Consider the following 13,949-nt stretch of genomic DNA (forward strand, 5'->3'; position numbering starts at 1 on the left):
GATCACTCTGCGTAGCCTATTTGCAAGAAGTGCTGTTAATATTTTGCAGTCCACATTTAGCATAGAAAGTGGTCTATAAGACCCGCAGTCTATTCCATCTCTTCCAGGCTTTAGCAAAGGGATTATTGTGGCCTCCCTCATAGAGTCGGGGAGGATGCCACGCTCATATGCCTCATTGAATACCCATGCTAGCATTGGGGCGAGGGCGTCTTCATATGTCTTATAAAATTCCCCTGGTATGCCATCTGAGCCTGGCGCTTTTCCAGTTGGTAAGGATCTGATTATAGCCAACACCTCGTCTGGGGTGATTGGCTCCTCTAGGGTTTCGGCCGTTTGAGCGTCTAGTGTAGGTAGCTTAATACTACTCAGGGCATCCTCTATTTCAGTGTTGGTGGGGGCGGGGATTTGGAGTAGAGTTCCCGGTAGAACTCGGAGAAGACCAAGTTGATCTCATCTTGGGTATGTGCTGTGGTGCCATCTGGTCTGAGTATGGTGCAAATGGGTATCCTGGGGATTTCTCTCTTATAGAGCCAAGCTAAGAGTTTACCAGGTTTGTCCCCTAGTGCGTGCGTCCTTTCAGAATGTTTAGCAAAGCTCAGTTTCCCAAGCGACTCCCAATGGGCCAGACAGGCCTGTCGCAATTCGGTTATTTTCTGTATATGTTCCGGGGTCGAGTCTGCCCCGCCCTCCAGCACACTCAGCTCTTTTTCGGCACCCACTAGGGAGGTCATGATGGACTTCATGGTACCCCCGATTGTGGCTATCATCTCACCTCTCATAACAACTTTATAAGCCTCCCAAGCCGTTCCGATGTAGTCCACACTATCTAGGTTGTTCTGCCAGTATTCCTCAGTTCTGTCTCTTATATGTTCTCGGAAGGCTGTGTCTAGTAGGGCCTCGGCTCTAAGTCTCCACGTGGGAACTGGGGGTTTAGGTGGGTATATCTCCCAGGTGGCCTGCATGGGAGAGTGGTCTGACAGCACCCTGGGCAAGTAACGTGCATCTCTAAACCCAGCTTGCTGCCCTTGGCTTATTAAGATATAGTCCAATCTGGTATGGACCTTGTGAGGTGGGGAGAAAAAGGAATATTCGCTTTTCTCGGGGTTCTGTTCTCTCCACAGGTCACATAGAGCTAGTTGGGTTATTAGTTTAGAGAGTACCTTGGCTGGGGGGGAAGGGCGGGAGTGTTTAGAGTCGGACCTGTCTTTCGTGGGGTCTAGCGTGCAGTTGTGATCTCCCCCCCCAAATCACAGTGCAGTCTACATAGGGGCTAATTCGAGAATATAGGGAGTGGAAGAAAGCTGTGGCGTCATGGTTAGGTGCGTACGTGCTAATCAGACAAATCTCCCTCCCATCCATGGTCCCATGCACCAGTGCCATCCTGCCTTCGTTGTCTGTCTTGGTGTTCAAAACTCTAAAAGGGATGGATGGGTCTATCCATATCAGGACCCCTCTAGCGTATGAAGAGTAGGGGGATCCAATCAGGGTTCCTCGCCATATTTTGGCCATAGACTCTTGTTTGTCCCTTGTCAAGTGTGTTTCCTGAAGCATGGCGATTCCCACTTTACATCTACGCAGGTATGTGTGTATCCGGCGTTGCTTAACAAAGCTATTCAAGCCTCTGACGTTCCAAGTTATTACGTTAATATTTCCAGCCATGGGTGTCATGGTATCTATAGATTATCCTCCGCTCAGGTCCAGGCCTTACAAGTGATATATCTGTTATGGAGTGTTCCTGTGGTCTCGGTGTTGTCTGACTAAAGTTCCCAACATGGGCTCTACTCACTCGTGTCCCTTCCCTCTTTGTCTTCAAGACCTCTGTAACAACGGGTCCCCAAACTTGACCCCATAACTGCGAGATCCCAGAACATAGAACCGGTCCGGCGGGTTTCCTCTCGCCTTGACGGGCTCCCAGGAGTGTAACATATGAGTTCCCTGTCCCAAAAACATTAACCATTGAACTTTTAAACAATAAAACCAGTCTAGTGGGGTTGCCCCCCCTCTGACTATCCCGTTTCCGCTCCATTTGACCTAAGTCTACAGGTGCCCTACGGGTGGGTAAATCACCCAAAAGTGTTTCTGGGGGTAAGAGAAAGGTTGGCTCAGCAGGTGACTTACTTCGCCGTTGGTCTCCAGTATGGCTCCGGTTGACTCTGTGTTGCCGCATTTGGAGTGTCATGCAGTGTGTTGCCGTCTACAGGTTTCGGGCCAATGTGGCAGTGGTCAGGGCGCCGACCCCCGTGGCCGACGCTGTCTGCTTTCGATGTCTGGGATTTGTTCCCTATCCATCCACTCACATACTTCCGCTGGTGTATCGAAAAAATGGGCTTTATTGTTGACCAGGACCTTCAGTCTGGCGGGGTATAGGAGCATGTACCGCAGGCCTGCGTTTTTCAGTCTGACTTTAGTGTGAATGAATTGGGCTCTGCTCCTTTGAACCTGGAGGGTATAGTCCGGGTAGATGGCAATTTTCACTGAGTTCCTGATTATGCTGCCGCCCGATCTGGAAAAAGCAAGAATCGTTTCTCTGTCTTTGTAATTAAGTACCTTGGCTATTATTGGCCTGGGTGGGTTTCCAGGTGGTGGCCTCTTAGTGAGGGATCGGTGAGCCCTTTCGATGGTGAATCCTTGGGACAAGTTGCCAGCTCCAATTTCCTGGATCAGGAGGTCTTCCACATAGTTGGTGGGGTCATTCCCTTCGATTCCCTCCGGATGAGTCTGATGTTGTTACGGCGTGCGCGCCCCTCCGCCTCATCCGCCCTGTCCTCTAGATTCTTCACTTTCTGAGTTAGAATGTCCACCTCCCTGAGGAGCAGCATCTTTGCCTCTGAGTTTTCCTTGACTTGAGTCTCTAGCACTTCGGTTCTGCCCGCTATGGATCGTACATCCTGCCTCAGCAAGTTTAAGTCTATAGCAACTGCGTCGATTTTACTCTCCATCGTTTTTTGTAACGTCATGATGGCTTCCAGCAGCTGGGAATTAGCGGGTTCGGGGGGCCCGGTGCCCGCCGCGGACACATGGTCAGGGTTTGCATCCGCCCCCGCAGTCCCCGTGGCCGTGTAGGTCTCCATTGTTGTTTGTCTTTGCTTGTTCCTGGCCCCTTTAGTGGCCATTGCTTCGCACAAGCCTTCGCGCCTGCTACCCATGTGGTGAGAGTTAATAGTGCGGCGATGTTGTTGCCTCTGTCCGGGGCGCCTCCGTCTAGTGTGCGTCGCCCAGTTGGCCCGACTCGAAGTGGAGAGCACCCGGGTTTATCAGCGTGTCCTCTGGGGTGGTTGTCCGAGTAGGGTGCTTAAGTGCGCCGATCTCTGGCCCTGTCTCCTAGTGTAGGGCTGCACACGTATTCAGCTTGTGGGTGTGCGAAGGGCCCCCCCGCCCCGTCTCAGTGGCTCCTGTGGGCTGAGGCCTCTGTTACATGTGGCGTGTTATGGCCAGGGGCTACCTCGCAGCTCTGCGCACTCCCCAGGTCCCGCGCGGATCCGGCGCTTGTCCCCGCCTCAGCAGGTGATTGCAGTGCGGGCGGGGGGGGACGGGGGGAACCTCCACACCCCCGCGCCACGGAGTCCGGGCCCCCGCACCTCTTTCGTCCCTCCTTACTTCGTTTGGCGGGGTATTGGTTGCGACTTGCTGCGGGCGAGGATCAACCCAACCCGGCGGGGGCTGGTCGCTTCTTCACTTCCGTCGGGTCCGCCACACGCGTTGCCTCTCCTGGCCTCAGCGGCCCCGGTCTTGTGTTGTGTCACGCAACTCAGACTCGCCTCGGTCCAGAGCTCCGCACCGCCAGCAATTTCCGCATCAGCTCGCCCGCTCCTCGTCATGCGTGCTCCGATCCCTGCAAAGTTCGCCGGGTTCAAGTCTCCGGGCGTCTAGGCCGATCAGTGCCGATCACTGCTGCGGTTGTTGGGCAGGCACCATTTTGCGCGCCGGATCGCTTCGCCCAGGCCCACGGCGTTTCTCTTCGGCGGAGTCCTCCAGACGTCCGAAACTCCGGCAGGCAGCGCCTCCAGCCGACTTCTACCTCTGGGGAGAAATTCGGGAATGGTTGTTGCGGCAAAATATTGTTTTAGCGGCCAAATGTTGGGCACATCGCTGGAGCCGACTGAAGACGCGTCCTTCTCACATGGCGGTTAGCCACGCCCCCTCACATCTGAATAATATACACAATTCCATATAAAAAGAATGACCAATGAAAGGTCATTCATAAAATTTACAAATTCATAAATGTACTCATTTTAAATCGAATAAACTCCAAACAATCAAACATCTCCTCATTGTTCAAGCTCCCCTTTTACATCCTTCACAATGCACTTCCAAATATAAAAGGCAGCTGCATTTATGAAAACCGATTCGGCTCCCATCATTTTGGCGCAAAATTGATCCCCACTTATATTTTCCAGAGAGCGAACAAAACCTCCATACCCTGTTGTATAGAGGCCTGTCAAAGCCTCACAGGAGGTCAATATATGCCTACTTGCCTCCACATGGCAATAACAGTACCTACACAATTTATCCTGTGCTTGTGCATTCCTCCATTGACCAGTACATTCTTTCGTCCACAGAATATTTAAACATAGTTGACATGTGAATCTCCTCAACACAGGACTAGACCATTCGGTTAAGTAGTTTTGAGGTTTACCACACTTGAAACCCTGAGACACATTGTTCCTGTACCTCTTGAGACCGTAAAGTTTGTTGATACCAGTCACCAAATCCAATTCCTGTGCTTTTCTCTTTATTACATTTTCAAAATCTGGGCCGCACTCAATCCTTTCCAAGTTGAGTCCCAGATCAGTCAGATATATTTTTGTAAACGGATAAAGGTCTAGAATAAATGTATTCTGCCGAACGGCATGCATATCTTTACCAAGTAATTGTAGTAAGTTGTTCGGGCTATGGCTTGTTTTTCACAATTTGGCAAATAACAACACCTTTTTAACCGACCACAATGAGGACAGTGATTGAAGACCATATTCAAGTGTCAGGGCTTCAACTGGAACTCCTTTAGGCAAATTGATAATTGAGCATAACAGTTTTGCCTCAAGCCTTTCCAGCCAGATTACATATACAAGTGGTAAAACCTCTAAGGCATATAGTACTGCGGGGAATATGCTAACTTTGTAAATTTGAACAATGCCTTCAGTATTTCGACCTGAGCGGTCTTCAATATATTTATTTATAGCCAACCATCTCTTCCACATATTTGTGTATGTAAAGTCCTCATAATGAGACACAAATGGTGTAACCCTTTTAGGAAAGCCCAAATACCCAACCTCCTTAGCATTCTCTAAGACTGTATTTTCCATACACCACTTACTTTTTCTGGCAGCAACTTGTGAGCCACCCAAACACATTGTTCTTATCTTCGTTTTATTTATGACCATTAGATTTTATTTTGCATAGATGGATAAGGCGTCCAGTGTTCGCTCTAGGCCAATTTGTGTCTGGTCAAATAGTCTGATGTCGTCAGCAAATGACATGCAGATGACTTTAGTACCATTAATGCTAGGTGGGAAATTTGTTGTGCAGTTAAGGGCAGGTTCCATATTCGCTGTGTATGTTTTGACAAAATAGAGCCCAGAACGCAACCCTGTTTTAGCCCCTGGTGTGTGGATATATATTCAGAGAGATAACCCTCTGAACTGAGGCATTTGGCAACAGAAGTATATTGTGTTCAGCGATTGGTTGTAATAAAGCAGTTCAGGATCAATGCCCCATCTTTTCAGTTTAGACCAGAGCCTTGTTCTAGACATCAAGTCAAAGGCTTTGGAAGCAACAATATAATCGGTCTTTCCCCTTAAAGCTTTGATCCCTCAGAAACTGTAGCATAGCTATATTCAATGTGGTGGTGTATTTCTTTCTAAAACCTGTTTGGAAGATACTCAAGATGTTTTTTGCTTCAAACCAGGTAGTTAGCTGCTCCAGTAATATATTAGCAAACAGTTTCTTGCTGGAATCCATCATCGCCAGAAGGCAGTCATTTGATGGTACTAATCTATCTACCTTTTTTAGAATGGGGACCGACATAGATTGCCACCAGCTATCTGATATATTACCAGTCTCAATAATGTGGGTATAGAGAATTTCTAACATCCTTGCCCAGAATGTCGGATTGTCCTTGAATACAAAGTTTGGTATTCCGTTGGGACCAGGAGCACGTAAAGCTTTAGATTTTTGTATTAAGCATTCCAGATTATTCTCCTTTAACTCTGCAACCCGTGCACCCCCTTTAACTATACAATCCCGCCACCTCACCAAGGAATCAGGTGGATCACCCACCGACATTAGATTTACTGGGGCAGAGTACAGTTTTTGAATATGCGATGTCCAAGTCACCTGCGAGACAGTATTACATTCTATAAGTGTGAGGGACGTCGGGAAGTTGTTATAGTTGTGCCAAAATCTTACTGTATTATGCCCTTTTAACCACAAAAATGTATGCTGCCAATTAATGCCTTTTATGGAAGCCTTATGCATTTTTTGCCAGTTTCTATACTTTGTAGCCAAATTGGTTAACATTTTCTGTCTGGTATGTGGGAATAAAGTGGCATTCTTTCTTATTACGGACGGTTCCCTGCGATATTGTTTCTTTTTTCCCGAAATAACGCAATCAAAGGGTTTTGAGTTATTAGTAGAGATGTTCTGTATTCATTTCTGCTTTACATTTGGAAGGGATGTGTTAAGATGGATTTCTGAACTCTGTCCTGGAGGGGCAGAGGTTCAGAAGGCCAGCCTAGTTTCTTGGAACAGGGTAACCTCTGGACAAGCCAGACCAATCAGGGTAGCGATGGCAGCGGTCAAGACTAGGTTTCAAGAGGGGTGAGGGTGACTGAAAGCCCGCAATGAGCACACCTAGCAAGGACGCTTACAAATTACTCCAAGCAGGTGTTATATTAAAAATATAGACACATTTATTACAAGGCCTTGGTAACATCGAACATAGTAAAGAATCACGATAAAACTCAAGTAAACCAACATATCACAACCAATACAATATATATACAAGACCGAGGGGTCTAACGAGCTAGGAGCATGTAATATGCAGACCACCTAGATGGGGAGGAAAACAGGCAGTGCAAGTAATCGTTAGGCCCAGTTCGACATCAGAGACCACCTAACTAGAAGGCAGTCCGAGCCCTACGAAGAGTGGAGCCTTGTGCTCAAAAGTACCTGCACACGCGGGTGCCAACGGGCCAAGGAGTGTCTCTTTGGGGAAATCAGGCAAATCAGAGTGGTGAACAAACGATAGTGAACAGACCTTCGCTACTCAAGTGCAGCATCCACTTGTGGGCAGAAGCAGGGCCCGAGTACGGAGAGAGGGGTGCTGCTTTTCAACAGCGGGGGAAAGCCACAGGCTTCTGCAGGAGGGAGACCGGTTCAGGGTATTGGCTACTCACCGGTCCCCGATGCAGGCAGACCCAGGCTTTTCTGAGTTAGTTTATTCGCTGGCAGGTTCAGATGCGATCAGAGGGATGTCTCGGTGCCGTGTAGATTCCGCGCAGCAGAAGTCAGGGACAAGGGTGTCCCAAACGCAGCGAACACACACAGATGGTTACCCCAGCACGGCAACTCGGCAGCCGCTTGTATTCCCGGCCCAATGTACACTTCTCACTTCAGACCTGGGAACACCAAGTGTACGAAGCGCGTGAGAGTGTCGAGGGCTCGGATTTCAGCTGCAGCCAGACGGCGGTAACAGAGCAAGGTTCCTGTGTAGGCTGGTCAGTCCGCTGGATGGCCCAGGGACGCTTCCGAAGGCTTACGTACAGGAGTTGGTGAAGATGCCAAGAATAGTTGTTCCCACTATTGTAAAGGGTCGAAGGACCAGTAAAGGCCTTCTCGTACGATGAGAGGCAGAGGGGTCTCACAGGACGACAACAGTGCAGGGTGCCAAACCTTCAGCAGGTCACCAGCGATTCCTCGACTCAGCTTCTTGGTTGCAGGATACTTGGCTCCTTTATCCTTTGTTCATGAGAACTCAGGAGATAGACATGGTAGTGGTGTTTCCAGCCTCCTCTTATCCAGGGTTCCCTTTGCGCCAAAACGGAGAGGGCCCAATGGGAGATCTGCTCACAAAACACTCACACCATACGTGGACCTATCACAGACCACGGTGGTCCCAGGCATTCAAGACACACTAGACTGTCTGGCACCCAGGATGTGTATTGGGACCAGACATCCCAGCCCACATCCTAGAGGCTCACAACAGGCCTGTAGAAGCCCGAGAAAGCATCTGTGTTTCGCGGGAAAGTACATGCCCAAATAAGGATGGCCTAGGGTCGGCTCGACCTGGGGAAGGTGAAGGGGCAAGACGGTCAGCAGACAGGACAAAGAACCTCGTGGTCCAGGCATTTTGGAAGCCAGGCCACCCATTTTGGCCAAACGCGAGGAGCGCGGTTAACAGTGCAAAAGGGAGTTCAAAACACAAAGAAACGATCGCTGCCACCAGTCCCATCCGTGACATACTTGCACAGTTCGTTATAAATCCATCGAGAGTTTCTAGGGCCTGTAGAATGACTAGAGACCCAAGAGTGCAGTAACTTAGCTTACAGTGCCCTCTTGTGCCATGTTGCGCGAAAGCTGCAACATGAGAAAAGAACTACGGAAAACAACGTTCCCCGGTACTGACTGTCTTAAGGGCATGTCAGTTTCCCCATAAGAATGGAGCGAAAGCCCAGAGGAGTGCGGTGGAAGGCTGCGCTTCTCTGGCAAAGTCTAGATCAGGATGTAAAACAACAGCAAAAAGTTTAGGGGTTGCCACATGGAAGTAAAATAACCTACAATATGAAATCTTTCCTAACAGGATGGAATTATCCCTTTAACCATTTTTGCCAAATCCCAATCTGCAGCCTTTAGTGCCATCTCTAACCCAGAAGAATTATTGTTTAAGGTCCCATTCACCAGTTTAATATCCCTGTTGTCCCATTGGATTATATTACCCACATAGTTTATTATTATCTTAGAACATTTTCCTACAATCTTTGGAATGCTTTTTAACTTAGTTGACCAACATAGAGCACCATGGTCACTAATCTTATTATGGACAATAGTAACCGGACTGCATTCAACACACAACTCAATGTACACTATTACATAATCAATAAATGATGTCACAATTCCATTGGACCATGTGTATTGAGGATTAAAGTCATCACTCATAGGTACCATCATGAGGAACTTTAAATCATAAAAATCATTGAAGTTGAGCCAAGAGCTGTTCCTCCCAGCCGAAGCACCTTTAGACAGACGCAGTGATCTCCTATTAAAGTCGCCAGCCCACAATACATGACCATGTGGCGATCTCTCAGACCAGTAAGAGACAGCAATTAATATAATATGTTCTGTATGATCATGGTCTGTGCACCTCCCGGTGCGTCATAAATGTTAATAATCAAAATGTCCTCCAATGAAAGAGTAGGAAGCTGCAGTATCCCCATTAAAATATTACTAGACGTCTTCACATTGGGAAATGGTATCAGACTTAAATGAGCCTTTACTCCTATGACTAAGCCACCACTCGCCCTCCCCTTCTTAGAGGGGGTGGCATTATTAGACACAATTTGGTAGCAATCTAGAGCAATAGGCCTAATACACCAAGTGTCTAGCAATATGAATAGGTCAGCATCCCTCAATGAGACGATAGCCCAGTGTGTTCCAAGATACCCAAAAAAAACTAGAAGTATTTCCTGATTGCCAATTAGCCCCATTATACGAACACAATGGCATCCAGCGATTGGAACTGGTCCCTTTTCCTGTGCTTGTGTACTCTGGATTTATAAGGCTCTTAGAGCTGCTGTCTCTGACATTTGCATAAGAGTTAGTATACCCCTTACCGGTACTTGTTTTTCTACTTCGCCGGTCCTCCCACTGATTTCACGACATGCTATTAAGGTATATCTGGGCTGCAGCAGTAACTCTGAGTGTGTTTTCAACATAGCCACCATCAAAGGAGATGCAAACTCTACAAGAACCCAGTTTATGTTAGTATTCCATAGGGGTAGCTCAATTTTCAGGCTATCGGTAGTCTGTATGAATTCCACATATGGGAGTTATTTGAAGATGGAAAAGAGTACATATCTATTTAGGAATAGACTGTAACCTGTAAACTGTGGGAGCATTCTCTTCCAGAATAATCCATGTACTCCTATCTTTTAGGGCACTTGAATATATGGTAGGTAAAATGGTCTTTAATTCAGCAGGCAGTAAAGAGATAGGATCTGTTTTACCATCCCTCTGATCCCACTTTTCAGACCTAGTAGGCAGGCCAGTACCTTCGGCAGTTGCCCTGGATGATTGATGTATTGTGACAGTCAAGATAAAATACTAGCTACCAAGGAAATCTTATTAGGTTTCTGCCAGGCAGAAGTGTACTATTTTCAGTGGCTGTATCTGAGTGTGCCATATTTTTGAGAAGAGAGAAAATACTTGTGTGGAGAAAATGGTAAAATGTCACATCTTTCTTAGAGAGAATTGTCGCCTGGTACTAAGGGAGTAACACCAAGACCCTTCTCTTAAGTTACTCCAAGGGCACGGTAGGACATTTGGTGCAGGTCCCCAAAAGGGTGCTGTATGGATTCTCCAGATGTCAGGATTCTTTCTTGGGTCTGATTTGTTCCTGCAAATACACAAAGTGACATTTAGTACTTCAATGGCTCGCTTGAACCTTTCTGTGCATCTACTAGTCTCCCCACCTAAGGTCTTTACTCAAAGGACTTCGTTTCTGTGATCTGAGGGAGTTCCAAGCTGCTATGAGATCTAAGCACTCATTGTTCTTCCCAAAAGTATCTTCACTCCAGGTTCTACAGCTGAACAAATGTCTGTGGCGGGTGGGAGGTACTTGTTATTCAATGCCATAATCGTCCAACCACGTCTCAAATCAGTGTTGTAGCTGCTCTGTGCAAAGAAATGTGATCATAGATTTTTCGCTCTGTTGCATGCAAATGTTCAGTGAAAAGACTAACTTTTCTCTTTTCCTCTTTGGAGGTGCAATGTTAACGGGTTGCATGGAGCAGGAAAACTCCTTAACAGATTTATAAGCGAGCAATGATTCCATTTGAAAGTGCTGTGGTAGAAACTCACTGTTCAGTGTTTTCTGTTCTCCTTATAGGGTGCAAGAATCCAGCTGGTGCTGTCAGGAAGCAAGGGCCACCAAATAAAAAGCAGGAAGTGGATGTGCTGCAACACTGAAGGAGGCCACAAACACACACTGTTAGTGGGTTTAGATGAGTGTGCTTACTCTTTGTTAAGTGACAAAATATTAGTTGTGAAGAAAAAAAGATTCGAACGCTTGGAGGCAATTCAGGATTCGATTTAATGGCTATAGCTGAGTGTACCATTTACTTGCGATGTGAAAAAGTAGAAGTAATGAAGAAACTATCTTACTATTCTTTGGAGGCAAGACAGTACATTCAATGCATGTATTACATGGGGAAACACAGCGTCTGCAATGAACGGGCAATCATTTCTTGAAGAGAAAATGTCTTTGAATTCTATGAACACAAGAGAGTACATTCAGACATTGCATTGACTGGGCTCCCTTTTTGGGATACATGAGAGAAAATACTGGTTTCACAAGCAAAATGTGGGGAATTCTTTGGAGGCAGGAGAGTATATTCAGTGGATTTAACAATGAGTAACAGTCTCCAGCACATTTCTACCCTCTGCTAGGTTACCGAGCAAGACGATAGGAACAAGGCAGATGTGTTTGGGTGACAGGGGGCATAGTTCTCAAATATTGATATTGAACATCTGTGCTCTGGGAGAGTAACTTGAATTGTTTTGAACACACTGATTCAGGAGCAGAAGCTTTCTGCATAGCCTTTTGTTTTGCAGAAACTCGTGTCACCATATTCAACAATGGAAGTTGCACCAATGTCTGCAGAGTTGAACAATGAATTAAAAAAGTTTACAACGAAGTTAAGAAGTTAATCCAAGGTAAATCAGCTAATACACAATAAAGTTTAAGGACCACATGTTAATGAATCCTATAGCTGTTCTTTGATATCAGATGGTTTTGAAGTGAAGTACTGTCATATTATCCGAGAATGCAGAAATCAATACATGATTCTTATATATTTGAGGTTTTCATCGGCACCATGCACAATGCCCTTGGCTAGACATGCCCCTCTGCTGTTATGGATCAAAGAAAGACAAATCTGTCATTTGCTATGGTGAAGTCTCATGGGATTTGCACTAAGCACTAATGAATCCAATGTTGATAATGTTTGTATTTTTGGAAGAGTGCAAGAAAGGAGTTAATGAAGTACAACATGAAACTGAAGCACATCAAATTATTGCAGCTGAAACACTTTGTAACATGAAGTTAGACACATTTGCCTGATCTGATATGACTTGCTTAAATTGCATGAAAACAGACTAGAAAAGGGCACACACAAATGTCAAACTTCCTTTAGTTCTGTGTGCACATTTCTGGGTGGTTGAACTCACCTGTTTCTTGCTGTCATGTTGGAGGGACTAGATAAAACAGAGAATGCTCTTGATTGAAGCTCTCACTTAATAAAGAGAACACATGCACTTGTTGTGGACTTTTCCTTATTCCTCACAATCGATGTTATCGGTTTTGCTACCTTTTTTTCTTTCTTTACAAGATTACATTTACTCTTCACTAAAATATGGCTCTTTTAGTTACATCCTCCAAATGTCATTGCCACCTGACCCTAAAGCAATCTAAGACATGTTCTTCACAATTAGTATTTTCTATTGTTATGGATATGCACACGCACTTACATCCCCCTGAAGATAATGTGTTAATGCCCCAAAAATGATAAGACAATTTCATTTCAATCTTATTTTGTGTCATCTTCAAAAGATGGAATACTCAGGACAATCCACAGAATATAGTGTTCTGCTATTTCCCAGGAAAGGTGTGGCTTTTTCCAAGCAACGTATATTTTCTATGAATATACATTATGGCACATTCTGTTATGGCTAAAGAATACTATCTCTGCATGCATCCTAAACATGCAAGACTTTTATTGCAATTCAAATTGTATCTTGAATACAAACACTGATTGTACTCTGATTCTAAGGTAGTTTGTTTGCAACTAATATTTTGTTCCATTACAAATATATGACCACTGAATTTAATCTCCTCCTGCCTGGAAATAATTCTAGGAATTTGTATTCAATGCTAGTATTTAGTGTCATCTCAAAAAGGTAACACTTTCGGATACAGCCACTAAAAGTACTTTTGTCTTGTCACCGAAGATATAACAGATTATTGCTTTGCAACTAATATTTTATCTCATCTATCACAAAAAAGTGGGCACACCCATCAAAATCAGTGAATACATTCATAAAGATGACACACATTTTACTGAACCTGAATATAATAACTTCCCACAATTAAATAATTATTGGCCTTTTTCTTCACACCTAGTGTTTGATATGAATCCTGGCCACAACTCGGCATGCCCAATACGATCAGGTAACACTTGTATTTTGGTGCCTTTGTGCCGGTGCCTTGTGCTAAATCCCCAGTGGAGGCCCTCACCTCAACCTCACACCACTACAAACCAGAATCCTTCAGCCTCCCTCCACTCAACTACGCACTTTCTGGCCTGCCTACACATTCCCAAAAAAGTTATTTCTACTTGACTACCTATTTGCTTGTAGTTTTATCGTAAGGCAAGCAGGCACTTGTGAATTGTGCAAAGCCTGCTTCCCATAAACAAGTATCAGCATCCCTGGGTGATTGCACCAATAAATACAGTTTGCTGGATGGCAGTGTCTGGCCCTGCACTGTTCGAGGATGGGGTTTTCATCGCTATAGTGAAATCAATAACAGGAAAAGTCCATATTTTCCATCTAAATTTGCCAATTACCCTGTCTCCTGCAATAGCATACCCCATACTCTAGCTCTGACGTTCCTCTAACATTATAAAGTGTTTGTTTTTATGATATATCTAAACTCGTACACAGCATGTATTGGGGCA

Source organism: Ambystoma mexicanum, chromosome 2q, assembly GCF_040938575.1.
Source record: "Ambystoma mexicanum isolate Mex_15411 chromosome 2q, UKY_AmexF1_1, whole genome shotgun sequence".
NCBI lineage: Eukaryota > Metazoa > Chordata > Amphibia > Caudata > Ambystomatidae > Ambystoma > Ambystoma mexicanum.